We start from the raw sequence: 25,026 nt of genomic DNA on the forward strand, positions 1-25,026 counted from the left end.
TAGTTCAGTGAATCAGGTTCTAAAACTAAACCTAATCCTTCATTCCATAATAATAATGATGAAAAAAGGTAATTTGCTTGATAGAAACAGTGTAAGCTAAAGCTTTCATCACACAGTCCGTTTTAGTTGTTTTCTCCTTCAGCAAAAGCTTTGAAAGTAACAAATATGGTCAAAACGTAGTTCAGTGAATCAGGTTCTAAAACTAAACCTAATCCTTCATTCCATAATAATAATGATGAAAAAAGGTAATTTGCTTGATAGAAACAGTGTAAGCTAAAGCTTTCATCACACAGTCCGTTTTAGTTGTTTTCTACTTCTGCAAAAGCTTTGAAAGTAACAAATATGGTCAAAACGTAGTTCAGTGAATCAGGTTCTAAAACTAAACCTAATCCTTCATTCCATAATGAAAATGATGAAAACAGGTCAATTGCTTGATAAAAAATGTGTAAGCTAAAGCTTTCATCACACCGTCCGTTTTAGTTGTTTTCTCCTTCTGCAAAAGCTTTGAAAGTAACAAATATGGTCAAAACGTAGTTGAGTGAATCAGGTTCTAAAACTAAACCTAATCCTTCATTCCATAATAATAATGATGAAAAAAGGTAATTTGCTTGTTAGAAACAGTGTAAGCTACAGTATTCTTCATACAGTCCGTTTTAGTTGTTTTCTCCTTCTGCAAAAGCTTTGAAAGTAACAAATATGGTCAAAACGTAGTTGAGTGAATCAGGTTCTAAAACTAAACCTAATCCTTCATTCCATAATAATAATGATGAAAAAATGTAATTTGCTTGTTAGAAACAGTGTAAGCTACAGTATTCTTCATACAGTCCGTTTTAGTTGTTTTCTCCTTCAGCAAAAGCTTTGAAAGTAACAAATATGGTCAAAACGTAGTTCAGTGAATCAGGTTCTAAAACTAAACCTAATCCTTCATTCCATAATAATAATGATGAAAAAAGGTAATTTGCTTGATAGAAACAGTGTAAGCTAAAGCTTTCATCACACAGTCCGTTTTAGTTGTTTTCTACTTCTGCAAAAGCTTTGAAAGTAACAAATATGGTCAAAACGTAGTTCAGTGAATCAGCTTCTAAAACTAAACCTAATCCTTCATTCCATAATAATAATGATGAAAAAAGGTAATTTGCTTGTTAGAAAAAGTGTAAGCTACAATATTCTTCATACAGTCCGTTTTAGTTGTTTTCTCCTTCTGCAAAAGCTTTGAAAGTAACAAATATGGTCAAAACGTAGTTCAGTGAATCAGGTTCTGAAACTAAACCTAATCCTTCATTCCATAATAATAATGATGAAAAAAGGTAATTTGCTTGTTAGAAACAGTGTAAGCTACAGTATTCTTCATACAGTCCGTTTTAGTTGTTTTCTCCTTCAGCAAAAGCTTTGAAAGTAACAAATATGGTCAAAACGTAGTTCAGTGAATCAGGTTCTAAAACTAAACCTAATCCTTCATTCCATAATGAAAATGATGAAAACAGGTCATTTGCTTGATAAAAACGGTGTAAGCTAAAGCATTCATCACACAGTCCGTTTTAGTTGTTTTCTCCTTCGGCGAAAGCTTTGAAAGTAACAATAATGATCAAAACGTAGTTGAGTGAATCAGGTTCTAAAACTAAACCTAATCCTTCATTCCATAAAGATAATGATGAAAAAAGTTAATTTGCTTGATAGAAACAGTGTAAGCTAAAGCTTTCATCACACAGTCCGTTGTAGTTGTTTTCTCCTTCTGCAAAAGCTTTGAAAGTAACAAATATGGTCAAAACGTAGTTGAGTGAATCAGGTTCTAAAACTAAACCTAATCCTTCATTCCATAATGATAATGATGAAAAAAAAGGTAATTTGCTTGATAGAAACAGTGTAAGCTAAAACATTCATCACACAGTCCATTTTAGTTGTTTTCTCCTTCGGCAAAAGCTTTGAAAGTAACAATAATGGTCAAAACGTAGTTGAGTGAATCAGGTTCTAAAACTAAACCTAATCCTTCATTCCATAATGAGAATGATAAAAACAGGTCATTTGCTTGATAAAAACAGTGTAAGCTAAAGCATTCATCACACAGTCCGTTTTAGTTGTTTTCTCCTTCGGCGAAAGCTTTGAAAGTAACAACAATGGTCAAAACGTAGTTCAGTGAATCAGGTTCTAAAACTAAACCTAATCCTTCATTCCATAATGAGAATGATGAAAACAGGTCATTTGCTTGATAAAAACAGTGTAAGCTACAGCATTCATCACACAGTCCGTTTTAGTTGTTTTCTCCTTCTGCAAAAGCTTTGAAAGTAACAAATATGGTCAAAACGTAGTTGAGTGAATCAGGTTCTAAAACTAAACCTAATTCTTCATTCCATAATGATAATGATGAAAAAAAAAGGTAATTTGCTTGATAGAAACAGTGTAAGCTACAGCATTCTTCATACAGTCCGTTTTAGTTGTTTTCTCCTTCGGCAAAAGCTTTGAAAGTAACAATAATGGTCAAAACGTAGTTGAGTGAATCAGGTTCTAAAACTAAACCTAATCCTTCATTCCATAATGATAATGATGAAAAAAAAGGTCATTTGTTGTTAGAAACAGTGTAAGCTAAAGCTTTCATCACACAGTCCGTTTCAGTTGTTTTCTCCTTCGGCAAAAGCTGTGAAAGTAACAAAATGGTCAAAACGTAGTTCAGTGAATCAGGTTCTAAAACTAAACCTAATCCTTCATTCCATAATAATAATGATGAAAAAAGGTAATTTGCTTGTTAGAAACAGTGTAAGCTACAGTATTCTTCATACAGTCCGTTTTAGTTGTTTTCTCCTTCGGCAAAAGCTTTGAAAGTAAGAAATATGGTCAAAACGTAGTTCAGTGAATCAGGTTCTAAAACTAAACCTAATCCTTCATTCCATAAAGATAATGATGAAAACAGGTCATTTGCTTGATAGAAACAGTGTAAGCTAAAGCTTTCATCACACCGTCCGTTTTAGTTGTTTTCTCCTTCTGCAAAAGCTTTGAAAGTAACAAATATGGTCAAAACGTAGTTCAGTGAATCAGGTTCTAAAACTAAACCTAATCCTTCATTCCATAAAGATAATGATGAAAACAGGTCATTTGCTTGATAGAAACAGTGTAAGCTAAAGCTTTCATCACACCGTCCGTTTTAGTTGTTTTCTCCTTCTGCAAAAGCTTTGAAAGTAACAAATATGGTCAAAACGTAGTTGAGTGAATCAGGTTCTAAAACTAAACCTAATCCTTCATTCCATAATAATAATGATGAAAAAAGGTAATTTGCTTGTTAGAAACAGTTTTTAGCTACAGTATTCTTCATACAGTCCGTTTTAGTTGTTTTCTCCTTCTGCAAAAGCTTTGAAAGTAACAAATATGGTCAAAACATAGTTGAGTGAATCAGGTTCTAAAACTAAACCTAATCCTTCATTCCATAATAATAATGATGAAAAAATGTAATTTGCTTGTTAGAAACAGTGTAAGCTACAGTATTCTTCATACAGTCCGTTTTAGTTGTTTTCTCCTTCAGCAAAAGCTTTGAAAGTAACAAATATGGTCAAAACGTAGTTCAGTGAATCAGGTTCTAAAACTAAACCTAATCCTTCATTCCATAATAATAATGATGAAAAAAGGTAATTTGCTTGATAGAAACAGTGTAAGCTAAAGCTTTCATCACACAGTCCGTTTTAGTTGTTTTCTACTTCTGCAAAAGCTTTGAAAGTAACAAATATGGTCAAAACGTAGTTCAGTGAATCAGGTTCTAAAACTAAACCTAACCCTTCATTCCATAAAGATAATGATGAAAACAGGTCATTTGCTTGATAGAAACAGTGTAAGCTAAAGCTTTCATCACACAGTCCGTTTTAGTTGTTTTCTCCTTCTGCAAAAGCTTTGAAAGTAACAAATATGGTCAAAACGTAGTTCAGTGAATCAGCTTCTAAAACTAAACCTAATCCTTCATTCCATAATAATAATGATGAAAAAAGGTAATTTGCTTGTTAGAAACAGTGTAAGCTACAATATTCTTCATACAGTCCGTTTTAGTTGTTTTCTCCTTCTGCAAAAGCTTTGAAAGTAACAAATATGGTCAAAACGTAGTTCAGTGAATCAGGTTCTAAAACTAAACCTAATCCTTCATTCCATAATGAAAATGATGAAAACAGGTCATTTGCTTGATAAAAACGGTGTAAGCTAAAGCATTCATCACACAGTCCGTTTTAGTTGTCTTCTCCTTCGGCGAAAGCTTTGAAAGTAACAATAATGGTCAAAACGTAGTTGAGTGAATCAGGTTCTAAAACTAAACCTAATCCTTCATTCCATAATGAAAATGATGAAAACAGGTCATTTGCTTGATAAAAACGGTGTAAGCTAAAGCATTCATCACACAGTCCGTTTTAGTTGTTTTCTCCTTCGGCGAAAGCTTTGAAAGTAACAATAATGATCAAAACGTAGTTGAGTGAATCAGGTTCTAAAACTAAACCTAATCCTTCATTCCATAAAGATAATGATGAAAAAAGTTAATTTGCTTGATAGAAACAGTGTAAGCTAAAGCTTTCATCACACAGTCCGTTGTAGTTGTTTTCTCCTTCTGCAAAAGCTTTGAAAGTAACAAATATGGTCAAAACGTAGTTCAGTGAATCAGGTTCTAAAACTAAACCTAATCCTTCATTCCATAATAATAATGATGAAAAAAGGTAATTTGCTTGATAGAAACAGTGTAAGCTAAAGCTTTCATCACACAGTCCGTTTTAGTTGTTTTCTACTTCTGCAAAAGCTTTGAAAGTAACAATAATGATCAAAACGTAGTTGAGTGAATCAGGTTCTAAAACTAAACCTAATCCTACATTCCATAAAGATAATGATGAAAAAAGTTAATTTGCTTGATAGAAACAGTGTAAGCTAAAGCTTTCATCACACAGTCCGTTGTAGTTGTTTTCTCCTTCTGCAAAAGCTTTGAAAGTAACAAATATGGTCAAAACGTAGTTGAGTGAATCAGGTTCTAAAACTAAAACTAATCCTTCATTCCATAAAGACAATGATGAAAAAAAAAGGTAATTTGCTTGATAGAAACAGTGTAAGCTACAGCATTCTTCATACAGTCCGTTTTAGTTGTTTTCTCCTTCGGCAAAAGCTTTGAAAGTAACAATAATGGTCAAAACGTAGTTGAGTGAATCAGGTTCTAAAACTAAACCTAATCCTTCATTCCATAATGAGAATGATGAAAACAGGTCATTTGCTTGATAAAAACAGTGTAAGCTAAAGCATTCATCACACAGTCCGTTTCAGTTGTTTTCTCCTTCGGCAAAAGCTGTGAAAGTAACAAAATGGTCAAAACGTAGTTCAGTGAATCAGGTTCTAAAACTAAACCTAATCCTTCATTCCATAATGAGAATGATGAAAACAGGTCATTTGCTTGATAAAAACAGTGTAAGCTAAAGCATTCATCACACAGTCCGTTTTAGTTGTTTTCTCCTTCGGCGAAAGCTTTGAAAGTAACAATAATGGTCAAAACGTAGTTGAGTGAATCAGGTTCTAAAACTAAACCTAATCCTTCATTCCATAATAATAATGATGAAAAAAGGTAATTTGCTTGTTAGAAACAGTGTAAGCTACAGTATTCTTCATACAGTCCGTTTTAGTTGTTTTCTCCTTCAGCAAAAGCTTTGAAAGTAACAAATATGGTCAAAACGTAGTTCAGTGAATCAGGTTCTAAAACTAAACCTAATCCTTCATTCCATAATGAAAATGATGAAAACAGGTCATTTGCTTGATAAAAACGGTGTAAGCTAAAGCATTCATCACACAGTCCGTTTTAGTTGTTTTCTCCTTCGGCGAAAGCTTTGAAAGTAACAATAATGATCAAAACGTAGTTGAGTGAATCAGGTTCTAAAACTAAACCTAATCCTTCATTCCATAAAGATAATGATGAAAAAAGTTAATTTGCTTGATAGAAACAGTGTAAGCTAAAGCTTTCATCACACAGTCCGTTGTAGTTGTTTTCTCCTTCTGCAAAAGCTTTGAAAGTAACAAATATGGTCAAAACGTAGTTGAGTGAATCAGGTTCTAAAACTAAACCTAATCCTTCATTCTATAATGATAATGATGAAAAAAAAGGTAATTTGCTTGATAGAAACAGTGTAAGCTAAAACATTCATCACACAGTCCATTTTAGTTGTTTTCTCCTTCGGCAAAAGCTTTGAAAGTAACAATAATGGTCAAAACGTAGTTGAGTGAATCAGGTTCTAAAACTAAACCTAATCCTTCATTCCATAATGAGAATGATAAAAACAGGTCATTTGCTTGATAAAAACAGTGTAAGCTAAAGCATTCATCACACAGTCCGTTTTAGTTGTTTTCTCCTTCGGCGAAAGCTTTGAAAGTAACAACAATGGTCAAAACGTAGTTCAGTGAATCAGGTTCTAAAACTAAACCTAATCCTTCATTCCATAATGAGAATGATGAAAACAGGTCATTTGCTTGATAAAAACAGTGTAAGCTACAGCATTCATCACACAGTCCGTTTTAGTTGTTTTCTCCTTCTGCAAAAGCTTTGAAAGTAACAAATATGGTCAAAACGTAGTTGAGTGAATCAGGTTCTAAAACTAAACCTAATTCTTCATTCCATAATGATAATGATGAAAAAAAAAGGTAATTTGCTTGATAGAAACAGTGTAAGCTACAGCATTCTTCATACAGTCCGTTTTAGTTGTTTTCTCCTTCGGCAAAAGCTTTGAAAGTAACAATAATGGTCAAAACGTAGTTGAGTGAATCAGGTTCTAAAACTAAATCTAATCCTTCATTCCATAATGATAATGATGAAAAAAAAGGTCATTTGTTGTTAGAAACAGTGTAAGCTAAAGCTTTCATCACACAGTCCGTTTCAGTTGTTTTCTCCTTCGGCAAAAGCTGTGAAAGTAACAAAATGGTCAAAACGTAGTTCAGTGAATCAGGTTCTAAAACTAAACCTAATCCTTCATTCCATAATAATAATGATGAAAAAAGGTAATTTGCTTGTTAGAAACAGTGTAAGCTACAGTATTCTTCATACAGTCCGTTTTAGTTGTTTTCTCCTTCGGCAAAAGCTTTGAAAGTAACAAATATGGTCAAAACGTAGTTCAGTGAATCAGGTTCTAAAACTAAACCTAATCCTTCATTCCATAAAGATAATGATGAAAACAGGTCATTTGCTTGATAGAAACAGTGTAAGCTAAAGCTTTCATCACACCGTCCGTTTTAGTTGTTTTCTCCTTCTGCAAAAGCTTTGAAAGTAACAAATATGGTCAAAACGTAGTTCAGTGAATCAGGTTCTAAAACTAAACCTAATCCTTCATTCCATAAAGATAATGATGAAAACAGGTCATTTGCTTGATAGAAACAGTGTAAGCTAAAGCTTTCATCACACCGTCCGTTTTAGTTGTTTTCTCCTTCTGCAAAAGCTTTGAAAGTAACAAATATGGTCAAAACGTAGTTGAGTGAATCAGGTTCTAAAACTAAACCTAATCCTTCATTCCATAATAATAATGATGAAAAAAGGTAATTTGCTTGTTAGAAACAGTTTTTAGCTACAGTATTCTTCATACAGTCCGTTTTAGTTGTTTTCTCCTTCTGCAAAAGCTTTGAAAGTAACAAATATGGTCAAAACATAGTTGAGTGAATCAGGTTCTAAAACTAAACCTAATCCTTCATTCCATAATAATAATGATGAAAAAATGTAATTTGCTTGTTAGAAACAGTGTAAGCTACAGTATTCTTCATACAGTCCGTTTTAGTTGTTTTCTCCTTCAGCAAAAGCTTTGAAAGTAACAAATATGGTCAAAACGTAGTTCAGTGAATCAGGTTCTAAAACTAAACCTAATCCTTCATTCCATAATAATAATGATGAAAAAAGGTAATTTGCTTGATAGAAACAGTGTAAGCTAAAGCTTTCATCACACAGTCCGTTTTAGTTGTTTTCTACTTCTGCAAAAGCTTTGAAAGTAACAAATATGGTCAAAACGTAGTTCAGTGAATCAGGTTCTAAAACTAAACCTAACCCTTCATTCCATAAAGATAATGATGAAAACAGGTCATTTGCTTGATAGAAACAGTGTAAGCTAAAGCTTTCATCACACAGTCCGTTTTAGTTGTTTTCTCCTTCTGCAAAAGCTTTGAAAGTAACAAATATGGTCAAAACGTAGTTCAGTGAATCAGCTTCTAAAACTAAACCTAATCCTTCATTCCATAATAATAATGATGAAAAAAGGTAATTTGCTTGTTAGAAACAGTGTAAGCTACAATATTCTTCATACAGTCCGTTTTAGTTGTTTTCTCCTTCTGCAAAAGCTTTGAAAGTAACAAATATGGTCAAAACGTAGTTCAGTGAATCAGGTTCTAAAACTAAACCTAATCCTTCATTCCATAATGAAAATGATGAAAACAGGTCATTTGCTTGATAAAAACGGTGTAAGCTAAAGCATTCATCACACAGTCCGTTTTAGTTGTCTTCTCCTTCGGCGAAAGCTTTGAAAGTAACAATAATGGTCAAAACGTAGTTGAGTGAATCAGGTTCTAAAACTAAACCTAATCCTTCATTCCATAATGAAAATGATGAAAACAGGTCATTTGCTTGATAAAAACGGTGTAAGCTAAAGCATTCATCACACAGTCCGTTTTAGTTGTTTTCTCCTTCGGCGAAAGCTTTGAAAGTAACAATAATGATCAAAACGTAGTTGAGTGAATCAGGTTCTAAAACTAAACCTAATCCTTCATTCCATAAAGATAATGATGAAAAAAGTTAATTTGCTTGATAGAAACAGTGTAAGCTAAAGCTTTCATCACACAGTCCGTTGTAGTTGTTTTCTCCTTCTGCAAAAGCTTTGAAAGTAACAAATATGGTCAAAACGTAGTTGAGTGAATCAGGTTCTAAAACTAAAACTAATCCTTCATTCCATAAAGACAATGATGAAAACAGGTCATTTGCTTGATAGAAACAGTGTAAGCTAAAGCTTTCATCACACAGTCCGTTGTAGTTGTTTTCTCCTTCTGCAAAAGCTTTGAAAGTAACAAATATGGTCAAAACGTAGTTGAGTGAATCAGGTTCTAAAACTAAAACTAATCCTTCATTCCATAAAGACAATGATGAAAAAAAAAGGTAATTTGCTTGATAGAAACAGTGTAAGCTACAGCATTCTTCATACAGTCCGTTTTAGTTGTTTTCTCCTTCTGCAAAAGCTTTGAAAGTAACAAATATGGTCAAAACGTAGTTCAGTGAATCAGGTTCTAAAACTAAACCTAATCCTTCATTCCATATTGAGAATGATAAAAACAGGTCATTTGCTTGATAAAAACAGTGTAAGCTAAAGCATTCATCACACAGTCCGTTTTAGTTGTTTTCTCCTTCGGCGAAAGCTTTGAAAGTAACAACAATGGTCAAAACGTAGTTGAGTGAATCAGGTTCTAAAACTAAACCTAATCCTTCATTCCATAATAATAATGATGAAAAAAGGTAATTTGCTTGATAGAAACAGTGTAAGCTAAAGCTTTCATCACACAGTCCGTTTTAGTTGTTTTCTCCTTCAGCAAAAGCTTTGAAAGTAACAAATATGGTCAAAACGTAGTTCAGTGAATCAGGTTCTAAAACTAAACCTAATCCTTCATTCCATAATAATAATGATGAAAAAAGGTAATTTGCTTGATAGAAACAGTGTAAGCTAAAGCTTTCATCACACAGTCCGTTTTAGTTGTTTTCTACTTCTGCAAAAGCTTTGAAAGTAACAAATATGGTCAAAACGTAGTTCAGTGAATCAGGTTCTAAAACTAAACCTAATCCTTCATTCCATAATGAAAATGATGAAAACAGGTCATTTGCTTGATAAAAACGGTGTAAGCTAAAGCATTCATCACACAGTCCGTTTTAGTTGTTTTCTCCTTCGGCGAAAGCTTTGAAAGTAACAATAATGATCAAAACGTAGTTGAGTGAATCAGGTTCTAAAACTAAACCTAATCCTTCATTCCATAAAGATAATGATGAAAAAAGTTAATTTGCTTGATAGAAACAGTGTAAGCTACAGTATTCTTCATACAGTCCGTTTTAGTTGTTTTCTCCTTCGGCAAAAGCTTTGAAAGTAACAAATATGGTCAAAACGTAGTTCAGTGAATCAGGTTCTAAAACTAAACCTAATCCTTCATTCCATAAAGATAATGATGAAAACAGGTCATTTGCTTGATAGAAACAGTGTAAGCTAAAGCTTTCATCACACCGTCCGTTTTAGTTGTTTTCTCCTTCTGCAAAAGCTTTGAAAGTAACAAATATGGTCAAAACGTAGTTCAGTGAATCAGGTTCTAAAACTAAACCTAATCCTTCATTCCATAAAGATAATGATGAAAACAGGTCATTTGCTTGATAGAAACAGTGTAAGCTAAAGCTTTCATCACACCGTCCGTTTTAGTTGTTTTCTCCTTCTGCAAAAGCTTTGAAAGTAACAAATATGGTCAAAACGTAGTTGAGTGAATCAGGTTCTAAAACTAAACCTAATCCTTCATTCCATAATAATAATGATGAAAAAAGGTAATTTGCTTGTTAGAAACAGTGTAAGCTACAGTATTCTTCATACAGTCCGTTTTAGTTGTTTTCTCCTTCTGCAAAAGCTTTGAAAGTAACAAATATGGTCAAAACATAGTTGAGTGAATCAGGTTCTAAAACTAAACCTAATCCTTCATTCCATAATAATAATGATGAAAAAATGTAATTTGCTTGTTAGAAACAGTGTAAGCTACAGTATTCTTCATACAGTCCGTTTTAGTTGTTTTCTCCTTCAGCAAAAGCTTTGAAAGTAACAAATATGGTCAAAACGTAGTTCAGTGAATCAGGTTCTAAAACTAAACCTAATCCTTCATTCCATAATAATAATGATGAAAAAAGGTAATTTGCTTGATAGAAACAGTGTAAGCTAAAGCTTTCATCACACAGTCCGTTTTAGTTGTTTTCTACTTCTGCAAAAGCTTTGAAAGTAACAAATATGGTCAAAACGTAGTTCAGTGAATCAGGTTCTAAAACTAAACCTAACCCTTCATTCCATAAAGATAATGATGAAAACAGGTCATTTGCTTGATAGAAACAGTGTAAGCTAAAGCTTTCATCACACAGTCCGTTTTAGTTGTTTTCTCCTTCTGCAAAAGCTTTGAAAGTAACAAATATGGTCAAAACGTAGTTCAGTGAATCAGCTTCTAAAACTAAACCTAATCCTTCATTCCATAATAATAATGATGAAAAAAGGTAATTTGCTTGTTAGAAACAGTGTAAGCTACAATATTCTTCATACAGTCCGTTTTAGTTGTTTTCTCCTTCTGCAAAAGCTTTGAAAGTAACAAATATGGTCAAAACGTAGTTCAGTGAATCAGGTTCTAAAACTAAACCTAATCCTTCATTCCATAATGAAAATGATGAAAACAGGTCATTTGCTTGATAAAAACGGTGTAAGCTAAAGCATTCATCACACAGTCCGTTTTAGTTGTCTTCTCCTTCGGCGAAAGCTTTGAAAGTAACAATAATGGTCAAAACGTAGTTGAGTGAATCAGGTTCTAAAACTAAACCTAATCCTTCATTCCATAATGAAAATGATGAAAACAGGTCATTTGCTTGATAAAAACGGTGTAAGCTAAAGCATTCATCACACAGTCCGTTTTAGTTGTTTTCTCCTTCGGCGAAAGCTTTGAAAGTAACAATAATGATCAAAACGTAGTTGAGTGAATCAGGTTCTAAAACTAAACCTAATCCTTCATTCCATAAAGATAATGATGAAAAAAGTTAATTTGCTTGATAGAAACAGTGTAAGCTAAAGCTTTCATCACACAGTCCGTTGTAGTTGTTTTCTCCTTCTGCAAAAGCTTTGAAAGTAACAAATATGGTCAAAACGTAGTTGAGTGAATCAGGTTCTAAAACTAAACCTAATCCTTCATTCCATAAAGATAATGATGAAAAAAGTTAATTTGCTTGATAGAAACAGTGTAAGCTAAAGCTTTCATCACACAGTCCGTTGTAGTTGTTTTCTCCTTCTGCAAAAGCTTTGAAAGTAACAAATATGGTCAAAACGTAGTTGAGTGAATCAGGTTCTAAAACTAAAACTAATCCTTCATTCCATAAAGACAATGATGAAAACAGGTCATTTGCTTGATAGAAACAGTGTAAGCTAAAGCTTTCATCACACAGTCCGTTTTAGTTGTTTTCTCCTTCTGCAAAAGCTTTGAAAGTAACAAATATGGTCAAAACGTAGTTCAGTGAATCAGGTTCTAAAACTAAACCTAATCCTTCATTCCATATTGAGAATGATAAAAACAGGTCATTTGCTTGATAAAAACAGTGTAAGCTAAAGCATTCATCACACAGTCCGTTTTAGTTGTTTTCTCCTTCGGCGAAAGCTTTGAAAGTAACAACAATGGTCAAAACGTAGTTGAGTGAATCAGGTTCTAAAACTAAACCTAATCCTTCATTCCATAATAATAATGATGAAAAAAGGTAATTTGCTTGATAGAAACAGTGTAAGCTAAAGCTTTCATCACACAGTCCGTTTTAGTTGTTTTCTCCTTCAGCAAAAGCTTTGAAAGTAACAAATATGGTCAAAACGTAGTTCAGTGAATCAGGTTCTAAAACTAAACCTAATCCTTCATTCCATAATAATAATGATGAAAAAAGGTAATTTGCTTGATAGAAACAGTGTAAGCTAAAGCTTTCATCACACAGTCCGTTTTAGTTGTTTTCTCCTTCAGCAAAAGCTTTGAAAGTAACAAATATGGTCAAAACGTAGTTCAGTGAATCAGGTTCTAAAACTAAACCTAATCCTTCATTCCATAATAATAATGATGAAAAAAGGTAATTTGCTTCTTAGAAACAGTTTTTAGCTACAGTATTCTTCATACAGTCCGTTTTAGTTGTTTTCTCCTTCTGCAAAAGCTTTGAAAGTAACAAATATGGTCAAAACATAGTTGAGTGAATCAGGTTCTAAAACTAAACCTAATCCTTCATTCCATAATAATAATGATGAAAAAATGTAATTTGCTTGTTAGAAACAGTGTAAGCTACAGTATTCTTCATACAGTCCGTTTTAGTTGTTTTCTCCTTCAGCAAAAGCTTTGAAAGTAACAAATATGGTCAAAACGTAGTTCAGTGAATCAGGTTCTAAAACTAAACCTAATCCTTCATTCCATAATAATAATGATGAAAAAAGGTAATTTGCTTGATAGAAACAGTGTAAGCTAAAGCTTTCATCACACAGTCCGTTTTAGTTGTTTTCTACTTCTGCAAAAGCTTTGAAAGTAACAAATATGGTCAAAACGTAGTTCAGTGAATCAGGTTCTAAAACTAAACCTAACCCTTCATTCCATAAAGATAATGATGAAAACAGGTCATTTGCTTGATAGAAACAGTGTAAGCTAAAGCTTTCATCACACAGTCCGTTTTAGTTGTTTTCTCCTTCTGCAAAAGCTTTGAAAGTAACAAATATGGTCAAAACGTAGTTCAGTGAATCAGCTTCTAAAACTAAACCTAATCCTTCATTCCATAATAATAATGATGAAAAAAGGTAATTTGCTTGTTAGAAACAGTGTAAGCTACAATATTCTTCATACAGTCCGTTTTAGTTGTTTTCTCCTTCTGCAAAAGCTTTGAAAGTAACAAATATGGTCAAAACGTAGTTCAGTGAATCAGGTTCTAAAACTAAACCTAATCCTTCATTCCATAATGAAAATGATGAAAACAGGTCATTTGCTTGATAAAAACGGTGTAAGCTAAAGCATTCATCACACAGTCCGTTTTAGTTGTCTTCTCCTTCGGCGAAAGCTTTGAAAGTAACAATAATGGTCAAAACGTAGTTGAGTGAATCAGGTTCTAAAACTAAACCTAATCCTTCATTCCATAATGAAAATGATGAAAACAGGTCATTTGCTTGATAAAAACGGTGTAAGCTAAAGCATTCATCACACAGTCCGTTTTAGTTGTTTTCTCCTTCGGCGAAAGCTTTGAAAGTAACAATAATGATCAAAACGTAGTTGAGTGAATCAGGTTCTAAAACTAAACCTAATCCTTCATTCCATAAAGATAATGATGAAAAAAGTTAATTTGCTTGATAGAAACAGTGTAAGCTAAAGCTTTCATCACACAGTCCGTTGTAGTTGTTTTCTCCTTCTGCAAAAGCTTTGAAAGTAACAAATATGGTCAAAACGTAGTTGAGTGTATCAGGTTCTAAAACTAAACCTAATCCTTCATTCCATAAAGATAATGATGAAAAAAGTTAATTTGCTTGATAGAAACAGTGTAAGCTAAAGCTTTCATCACACAGTCCGTTGTAGTTGTTTTCTCCTTCTGCAAAAGCTTTGAAAGTAACAAATATGGTCAAAACGTAGTTCAGTGAATCAGGTTCTAAAACTAAACCTAATCCTTCATTCCATAATGAAAATGATGAAAACAGGTCATTTGCTTGATAAAAACGGTGTAAGCTAAAGCATTCATCACACAGTCCGTTTTAGTTGTTTTCTCCTTCGGCGAAAGCTTTGAAAGTAACAATAATGGTCAAAACGTAGTTGAGTGAATCAGGTTCTAAAACTAAACCTAATCCTTCATTCCATAATGAGAATGATAAAAACAGGTCATTTGCTTGATAAAAACAGTGTAAGCTAAAGCATTCATCACACAGTCCGTTTTAGTTGTTTTCTCCTTCGGCGAAAGCTTTGAAAGTAACAACAATGGTCAAAACGTAGTTCAGTGAATCAGGTTCTAAAACTAAACCTAATCCTTCATTCCATAATGAGAATGATGAAAACAGGTCATTTGCTTGATAAAAACAGTGTAAGCTACAGCATTCATCACACAGTCCGTTTTAGTTGTTTTCTCCTTCTGCAAAAGCTTTGAAAGTAACAAATATGGTCAAAACGTAGTTGAGTGAATCAGGTTCTAAAACTAAACCTAATTCTTCATTCCATAATGATAATGATGAAAAAAAAAGGTAATTTGCTTGATAGAAACAGTGTAAGCTACAGCATTCTTCATACAGTCCGTTTTAGTTGTTTTCTCCTTCGGCAAAAGCTTTGAAAGTAACAATAATGGTCAAAACGTAGTTGAGTGAATCAGGTTCTAAAACTAAACCTAATCCTTCATTCCATAATGATAATGATGAAAAAAAAGGTCATTTGTTGTTAGAAACAGTGTAAGCTAAAGCTTTCATCACACAGTCCGTTTCAGTTGTTTTCTCCTTCGGCAAAAGCTGTGAAAGTAACAAAATGGTCAAAACGTAGTTCAGTGAATCAGGTTCTAAAACTAAACCTAATCCTTCATTCCATAATAATAATGATGAAAAAAGGTAATTTGCTTGTTAGAAACAGTGTAAGCTACAGTATTCTTCATACAGTCCGTTTTAGTTGTTTTCTCCTTCGGCAAAAGCTTTGAAAGTAACAAATATGGTCAAAACGTAGTTCAGTGAATCAGGTTCTAAAACTAAACCTAATCCTTCATTCCATAAAGATAATGATGAAAACAGGTCATTTGCTTGATAGAAACAGTGTAAGCTAAAGCTTTCATCACACCGTCCGTTTTAGTTGTTTTCTCCTTCTGCAAAAGCTTTGAAAGTAACAAATATGGTCAAAACGTAGTTCAGTGAATCAGGTTCTAAAACTAAACCTAATCCTTCATTCCATAAAGATAATGATGAAAACAGGTCATTTGCTTGATAGAAACAGTGTAAGCTAAAGCTTTCATCACACCGTCCGTTTTAGTTGTTTTCTCCTTCTGCAAAAGCTTTGAAAGTAACAAATATGGTCAAAACGTAGTTGAGTGAATCAGGTTCTAAAACTAAACCTAATCCTTCATTCCATAATAATAATGATGAAAAAAGGTAATTTGCTTGTTAGAAACAGTGTAAGCTACAGTATTCTTCATACAGTCCGTTTTAGTTGTTTTCTCCTTCTGCAAAAGCTTTGAAAGTAACAAATATGGTCAAAACATAGTTGAGTGAATCAGGTTCTAAAACTAAACCTAATCATTCATTCCATAATAATAATGATGAAAAAATGTAATTTGCTTGTTAGAAACAGTGTAAGCTACAGTATTCTTCATACAGTCCGTTTTAGTTGTTTTCTCCTTCAGCAAAAGCTTTGAAAGTAACAAATATGGTCAAAACGTAGTTCAGTGAATCAGGTTCTAAAACTAAACCTAATCCTTCATTCCATAATAATAATGATGAAAAAAGGTAATTTGCTTGATAGAAACAGTGTAAGCTAAAGCTTTCATCACACAGTCCGTTTTAGTTGTTTTCTACTTCTGCAAAAGCTTTGAAAGTAACAAATATGGTCAAAACGTAGTTCAGTGAATCAGGTTCTAAAACTAAACCTAACCCTTCATTCCATAAAGATAATGATGAAAACAGGTCATTTGCTTGATAGAAACAGTGTAAGCTAAAGCTTTCATCACACAGTCCGTTTTAGTTGTTTTCTCCTTCTGCAAAAGCTTTGAAAGTAACAAATATGGTCAAAACGTAGTTCAGTGAATCAGCTTCTAAAACTAAACCTAATCCTTCATTCCATAATAATAATGATGAAAAAAGGTAATTTGCTTGTTAGAAACAGTGTAAGCTACAATATTCTTCATACAGTCCGTTTTAGTTGTTTTCTCCTTCTGCAAAAGCTTTGAAAGTAACAAATATGGTCAAAACGTAGTTCAGTGAATCAGGTTCTAAAACTAAACCTAATCCTTCATTCCATAATGAAAATGATGAAAACAGGTCATTTGCTTGATAAAAACGGTGTAAGCTAAAGCATTCATCACACAGTCCGTTTTAGTTGTTTTCTCCTTCGGCGAAAGCTTTGAAAGTAACAATAATGGTCAAAACGTAGTTGAGTGAATCAGGTTCTAAAACTAAACCTAATCCTTCATTCCATAATGAAAATGATGAAAACAGGTCATTTGCTTGATAAAAACGGTGTAAGCTAAAGCATTCATCACACAGTCCGTTTTAGTTGTTTTCTCCTTCGGCGAAAGCTTTGAAAGTAACAATAATGATCAAAACGTAGTTGAGTGAATCAGGTTCTAAAACTAAACCTAATCCTTCATTCCATAAAGATAATGATGAAAAAAGTTAATTTGCTTGATAGAAACAGTGTAAGCTAAAGCTTTCATCACACAGTCCGTTGTAGTTGTTTTCTCCTTCTGCAAAAGCTTTGAAAGTAACAAATATGGTCAAAACGTAGTTGAGTGAATCAGGTTCTAAAACTAAAACTAATCCTTCATTCCATAAAGACAATGATGAAAAAAAAAGGTAATTTGCTTGATAGAAACAGTGTAAGCTACAGCATTCTTCATACAGTCCGTTTTAGTTGTTTTCTCCTTCGGCAAAAGCTTTGAAAGTAACAATAATGGTCAAAACGTAGTTGAGTGAATCAGGTTCTAAAACTAAACCTAATCCTTCATTCCATAATGAGAATGATGAAAACAGGTCATTTGCTTGATAAAAACAGTGTAAGCTAAAGCATTCATCACACAGTCCGTTTCAGTTGTTTTCTCCTTCGGCAAAAGCTGTGAAAGTAACAAAATGGTCAAAACGTAGTTCAGTGAATCAGGTTCTAAAACTAAACCTAATCCTTCATTCCATAATGAGAATGATGAAAACAGGTCATTTGCTTGATAAAAACAGTGTAAGCTAAAGCATTCATCACACAGTCCGTTTTAGTTGTTTTCTCCTTCGGCGAAAGCTTTGAAAGTAACAATAATGGTCAAAACGTAGTTGAGTGAATCAGGTTCTAAAACTAAACCTAATCCTTCATTCCATAATAATAATGATGAAAAAAGGTAATTTGCTTGTTAGAAACAGTGTAAGCTACAGTATTCTTCATACAGTCCGTTTTAGTTGTTTTCTCCTTCGGCAAAAGCTTTGAAAGTAACAAATATGGTCAAAACGTAGTTCAGTGAATCAGGTTCTAAAACTAAACCTAATCCTTCATTCGATAAAGATAATGATGAAAACAGGTCATTTGCTTGATAGAAACAGTGTAAGCTAAAGCTTTCATCACACCGTCCGTTTTAGTTGTTTTCTCCTTCTGCAAAAGCTTTGAAAGTAACAAATATGGTCAAAACGTAGTTCAGTGAATCAGGTTCTAAAACTAAACCTAATCCTTCATTCCATAAAGATAATGATGAAAACAGGTCATTTGCTTGATAGAAACAGTGTAAGCTAAAGCTTTCATCACACCGTCCGTTTTAGTTGTTTTCTCCTTCTGCAAAAGCTTTGAAAGTAACAAATATGGTCAAAACGTAGTTGAGTGAATCAGGTTCTAAAACTAAACCTAATCCTTCATTCCATAATAATAATGATGAAAAAAGGTAATTTGCTTGTTAGAAACAGTGTAAGCTACAGTATTCTTCATACAGTCCGTTTTAGTTGTTTTCTCCTTCTGCAAAAGCTTTGAAAGTAACAAATATGGTCAAAACGTAGTTGAGTGAATCAGGTTCTAAAACTAAACCTAATCCTTCATTCCATAATAATAATGATGAAAAAATGTAATTTGCTTGTTAGAAACAGTGTAAGCTACAGTATTCTTCATACAGTCCGTTTTAGTTGTTTTCTCCTTCAGCAAAAGCTTTGAAAGTAACAAATATGGTCAAAACGTAGTTCAGTGAATCAGGTTCTAAAACTAAACCTAATCCTTCATTCCATAATAATAATGATGAAAAAAGGTAATTTGCTTGATAGAAACAGTGTAAGCTAAAGCTTTCATCACACAGTCCGTTTTAGTTGTTTTCTACTTCTGCAAAAGCTTTGAAAGTAACAAATATGGTCAAAACGTAGTTCAGTGAATCAGCTTCTAAAACTAAACCTAATCCTTCATTCCATAATAATAATGATGAAAAAAGGTAATTTGCTTGTTAGAAACACTGTAAGCTACAATATTCTTCATACAGTCCGTTTTAGTTGTTTTCTCCTTCTGCAAAAGCTTTGAAAGTAACAAATATGGTCAAAACGTAGTTCAGTGAATCAGGTTCTAAAACTAAACCTAATCCTTCATTCCATAATGAAAATGATGAAAACAGGTCATTTGCTTGATAAAAACGGTGTAAGCTAAAGCATTCATCACACAGTCCGTTTTAGTTGTTTTCTCCTTCGGCGAAAGCTTTGAAAGTAACAATAATGGTCAAAACGTAGTTGAGTGAATCAGGTTCTAAAACTAAACCTAATCCTTCATTCCATAATGAAAATGATGAAAACAGGTCATTTGCTTGATAAAAACAGTGTAAGCTAAAGCATTCATCCCACAGTCCGTTTTAGTTGTTTTCTCCTTCTGCAAAAGCTTTGAAAGTAACAAATATGGTCAAAACGTAGTTCAGTGAATCAGGTTCTAAAACTAAACCTAATCCTTCATTCCATAATAATAATGATGAAAAAAGGTAATTTGCTTGATAGAAACAGTGTAAGCTAAAGCTTTCATCACACCGTCCGTTTTAGTTGTTTTCTCCTTCTGCAAAAGCTTTGAAAGTAACAAATATGGTCAAAACGTAGTTGAGTGAATCAGGTTCTGAAACTAAACCTAATCCTTCATTCCATAATAATAATGATGAAAAAAGGTAATTTGCTTGTTAGAAACAGTGTAAGCTACAGTATTCTTCATACAGTCCGTTTTAGTTGTTTTCTCCTTCAGCAAAAGCTTTGAAAGTAACAAATATGGTCAAAACGTAGTTCAGTGAATCAGGTTCTAAAACTAAACCTAATCCTTCATTCCATAATAATAATGATGAAAAAAGGTAATTTGCTTGATAGAAACAGTGTAAGCTAAAGCTTTCATCACACAGTCCGTTTTAGTTGTTTTCTACTTCTGCAAAAGCTTTGAAAGTAACAATAATGATCAAAACGTAGTTGAGTGAATCAGGTTCTAAAACTAAACCTAATCCTTCATTCCATAAAGATAATGATGAAAAAAGTTAATTTGCTTGATAGAAACAGTGTAAGCTAAAGCTTTCATCACGCCAGTCCGTTGTAGTTGTTTTCTCCTTCTGCAAAAGCTTTGAAAGTAACAAATATGGTCAAAACGTAGTTGAGTGAATCAGGTTCTAAAACTAAAACTAATCCTTCATTCCATAAAGACAATGATGAAAAAAAAAGGTAATTTGCTTGATAGAAACAGTGTAAGCTACAGCATTCTTCATACAGTCCGTTTTAGTTGTTTTCTCCTTCGGCAAAAGCTTTGAAAGTAACAATAATGGTCAAAACGTAGTTGAGTGAATCAGGTTCTAAAACTAAACCTAATCCTTCATTCCATAATGAGAATGATGAAAACAGGTCATTTGCTTGATAAAAACAGTGTAAGCTAAAGCATTCATCACACAGTCCGTTTCAGTTGTTTTCTCCTTCGGCAAAAGCTGTGAAAGTAACAAAATGGTCAAAACGTAGTTCAGTGAATCAGGTTCTAAAACTAAACCTAATCCTTCATTCCATAATGAGAATGATGAAAACAGGTCATTTGCTTGATAAAAACAGTGTAAGCTAAAGCATTCATCACACAGTCCGTTTTAGTTGTTTTCTCCTTCGGCGAAAGCTTTGAAAGTAACAATAATGGTCAAAACGTAGTTGAGTGAATCAGGTTCTAAAACTAAACCTAATCCTTCATTCCATAATAATAATGATGAAAAAAGGTAATTTGCTTGTTAGAAACAGTGTAAGCTACAGTATTCTTCATACAGTCCGTTTTAGTTGTTTTCTCCTTCGGCAAAAGCTTTGAAAGTAACAAATATGGTCAAAACGTAGTTCAGTGAATCAGGTTCTAAAACTAAACCTAATCCTTCATTCGATAAAGATAATGATGAAAACAGGTCATTTGCTTGATAGAAACAGTGTAAGCTAAAGCTTTCATCACACCGTCCGTTTTAGTTGTTTTCTCCTTCTGCAAAAGCTTTGAAAGTAACAAATATGGTCAAAACGTAGTTCAGTGAATCAGGTTCTAAAACTAAACCTAATCCTTCATTCCATAAAGATAATGATGAAAACAGGTCATTTGCTTGATAGAAACAGTGTAAGCTAAAGCTTTCATCACAACGTCCGTTTTAGTTGTTTTCTCCTTCTGCAAAAGCTTTGAAAGTAACAAATATGGTCAAAACGTAGTTCAGTGAATCAGGTTCTAAAACTAAACCTAATCCTTCATTCCATAATAATAATGATGAAAAAAGGTAATTTGCTTGTTAGAAACAGTGTAAGCTACAGTATTCTTCATACAGTCCGTTTTAGTTGTTTTCTCCTTCAGCAAAAGCTTTGAAAGTAACAAATATGGTCAAAACGTAGTTCAGTGAATCAGGTTATAAAACTAAACCTAATCCTTCATTCCATAATAATAATGATGAAAAAAGGTAATTTGCTTGATAGAAACAGTGTAAGCTAAAGCTTTCATCACACAGTCCGTTTTAGTTGTTTTCTACTTCTGCAAAAGCTTTGAAAGTAACAAATATGGTCAAAACGTAGTTCAGTGAATCAGCTTCTAAAACTAAACCTAATCCTTCATTCCATAATAATAATGATGAAAAAAGGTAATTTGCTTGTTAGAAACAGTGTAAGCTACAATATTCTTCATACAGTCCGTTTTAGTTGTTTTCTCCTTCTGCAAAAGCTTTGAAAGTAACAAATATGGTCAAAACGTAGTTCAGTGAATCAGGTTCTAAAACTAAACCTAATCCTTCATTCCATAATGAAAATGATGAAAACAGGTCATTTGCTTGATAAAAACGGTGTAAGCTAAAGCATTCATCACACAGTCCGTTTTAGTTGTTTTCTCCTTCGGCGAAAGCTTTGAAAGTAACAATAATGGTCAAAACGTAGTTGAGTGAATCAGGTTCTAAAACTAAACCTAATCCTTCATTCCATAATGAAAATGATGAAAACAGGTCATTTGCTTGATAAAAACAGTGTAAGCTAAAGCATTCATCACACAGTCCGTTTCAGTTGTTTTCTCCTTCGGCAAAAGCTGTGAAAGTAACAAAATGGTCAAAACGTAGTTCAGTGAATCAGGTTCTAAAACTAAACCTAATCCTTCATTCCATAATGAGAATGATGAAAACAGGTCATTTGCTTGATAAAAACAGTGTAAGCTAAAGCATTCATCACACAGTCCGTTTTAGTTGTTTTCTCCTTCGGCGAAAGCTTTGAAAGTAACAATAATGGTCAAAACGTAGTTGAGTGAATCAGGTTCTAAAACTAAACCTAATCCTTCATTCCATAATAATAATGATGAAAAAAGGTAATTTGCTTGTTAGAAACAGTGTAAGCTACAGTATTCTTCATACAGTCCGTTTTAGTTGTTTTCTCCTTCGGCAAAAGCTTTGAAAGTAACAAATATGGTCAAAACGTAGTTCAGTGAATCAGGTTCTAAAACTAAACCTAATCCTTCATTCGATAAAGATAATGATGAAAACAGGTCATTTGCTTGATAGAAACAGTGTAAGCTAAAGCTTTCATCACACCGTCCGTTTTAGTTGTTTTCTCCTTCTGCAAAAGCTTTGAAAGTAACAAATATGGTCAAAACGTAGTTCAGTGAATCAGGTTCTAAAACTAAACCTAATCCTTCATTCCATAAAGATAATGATGAAAACAGGTCATTTGCTTGATAGAAACAGTGTAAGCTAAAGCTTTCATCACACCGTCCGTTTTAGTTGTTTTCTCCTTCTGCAAAAGCTTTGAAAGTAACAAATATGGTCAAAACGTAGTTGAGTGAATCAGGTTCTAAAACTAAACCTAATCCTTCATTCCATAATAATAATGATGAAAAAAGGTAATTTGCTTGTTAGAAACAGTGTAAGCTACAGTATTCTTCATACAGTCCGTTTTAGTTGTTTTCTCCTTCTGCAAAAGCTTTGAAAGTAACAAATATGGTCAAAACGTAGTTCAGTGAATCAGGTTCTAAAACTAAACCTAATCCTTCATTCCATAATGAAAATGATGAAAACAGGTCATTTGCTTGATAAAAACGGTGTAAGCTAAAGCATTCATCACACAGTCCGTTTTAGTTGTTTTCTCCTTCGGCGAAAGCTTTGAAAGTAACAATAATGGTCAAAACGTAGTTGAGTGAATCAGGTTCTAAAACTAAACCTAATCCTTCATTCCATAATGAAAATGATGAAAACAGGTCATTTGCTTGATAAAAACAGTGTAAGCTAAAGCATTCATCACACAGTTCGTTTCAGTTGTTTTCTCCTTCGGCAAAAGCTGTGAAAGTAACAAAATGGTCAAAACGTAGTTCAGTGAATCAGGTTCTAAAACTAAACCTAATCCTTCATTCCATAATGAGAATGATGAAAACAGGTCATTTGCTTGATAAAAACAGTGTAAGCTAAAGCATTCATCACACAGTCCGTTTTAGTTGTTTTCTCCTTCGGCGAAAGCTTTGAAAGTAACAATAATGGTCAAAACGTAGTTGAGTGAATCAGGTTCTAAAACTAAACCTAATCCTTCATTCCATAATAATAATGATGAAAAAAGGTAATTTGCTTGTTAGAAACAGTGTAAGCTACAGTATTCTTCATACAGTCCGTTTTAGTTGTTTTCTCCTTCGGCAAAAGCTTTGAAAGTAACAAATATGGTCAAAACGTAGTTCAGTGAATCAGGTTCTAAAACTAAACCTAATCCTTCATTCGATAAAGATAATGATGAAAACAGGTCATTTGCTTGATAGAAACAGTGTAAGCTAAAGCTTTCATCACACCGTCCGTTTTAGTTGTTTTCTCCTTCTGCAAAAGCTTTGAAAGTAACAAATATGGTCAAAACGTAGTTCAGTGAATCAGGTTCTAAAACTAAACCTAATCCTTCATTCCATAAAGATAATGATGAAAACAGGTCATTTGCTTGATAGAAACAGTGTAAGCTAAAGCTTTCATCACACCGTCCGTTTTAGTTGTTTTCTCCTTCTGCAAAAGCTTTGAAAGTAACAAATATGGTCAAAACGTAGTTGAGTGAATCAGGTTCTAAAACTAAACCTAATCCTTCATTCCATAATAATAATGATGAAAAAAGGTAATTTGCTTGTTAGAAACAGTGTAAGCTACAGTATTCTTCATACAGTCCGTTTTAGTTGTTTTCTCCTTCTGCAAAAGCTTTGAAAGTAACAAATATGGTCAAAACGTAGTTGAGTGAATCAGGTTCTAAAACTAAACCTAATCCTTCATTCCATAATAATAATGATGAAAAAATGTAATTTGCTTGTTAGAAACAGTGTAAGCTACAGTATTCTTCATACAGTCCGTTTTAGTTGTTTTCTCCTTCAGCAAAAGCTTTGAAAGTAACAAATATGGTCAAAACGTAGTTCAGTGAATCAGGTTCTAAAACTAAACCTAATCCTTCATTCCATAATAATAATGATGAAAAAAGGTAATTTGCTTGATAGAAACAGTGTAAGCTAAAGCTTTCATCACACAGTCCGTTTTAGTTGTTTTCTACTTCTGCAAAAGCTTTGAAAGTAACAAATATGGTCAAAACGTAGTTCAGTGAATCAGCTTCTAAAACTAAACCTAATCCTTCATTCCATAATAATAATGATGAAAAAAGGTAATTTGCTTGTTAGAAACACTGTAAGCTACAATATTCTTCATACAGTCCGTTTTAGTTGTTTTCTCCTTCTGCAAAAGCTTTGAAAGTAACAAATATGGTCAAAACGTAGTTCAGTGAATCAGGTTCTAAAACTAAACCTAATCCTTCATTCCATAATGAAAATGATGAAAACAGGTCATTTGCTTGATAAAAACGGTGTAAGCTAAAGCATTCATCACACAGTCCGTTTTAGTTGTTTTCTCCTTCGGCGAAAGCTTTGAAAGTAACAAATATGGTCAAAACGTAGTTCAGTGAATCAGGTTCTAAAACTAAACCTAATCCTTCATTCCATAATAATAATGATGAAAAAAGGTAATTTGCTTGATAGAAACAGTGTAAGCTAAAGCTTTCATCACACCGTCCGTTTTAGTTGTTTTCTCCTTCTGCAAAAGCTTTGAAAGTAACAAATATGGTCAAAACGTAGTTGAGTGAATCAGGTTCTGAAACTAAACCTAATCCTTCATTC

This window comes from Pungitius pungitius, chromosome 8 (genome assembly GCF_949316345.1).
Source record: "Pungitius pungitius chromosome 8, fPunPun2.1, whole genome shotgun sequence".
Taxonomy (NCBI): domain Eukaryota; kingdom Metazoa; phylum Chordata; class Actinopteri; order Perciformes; family Gasterosteidae; genus Pungitius; species Pungitius pungitius.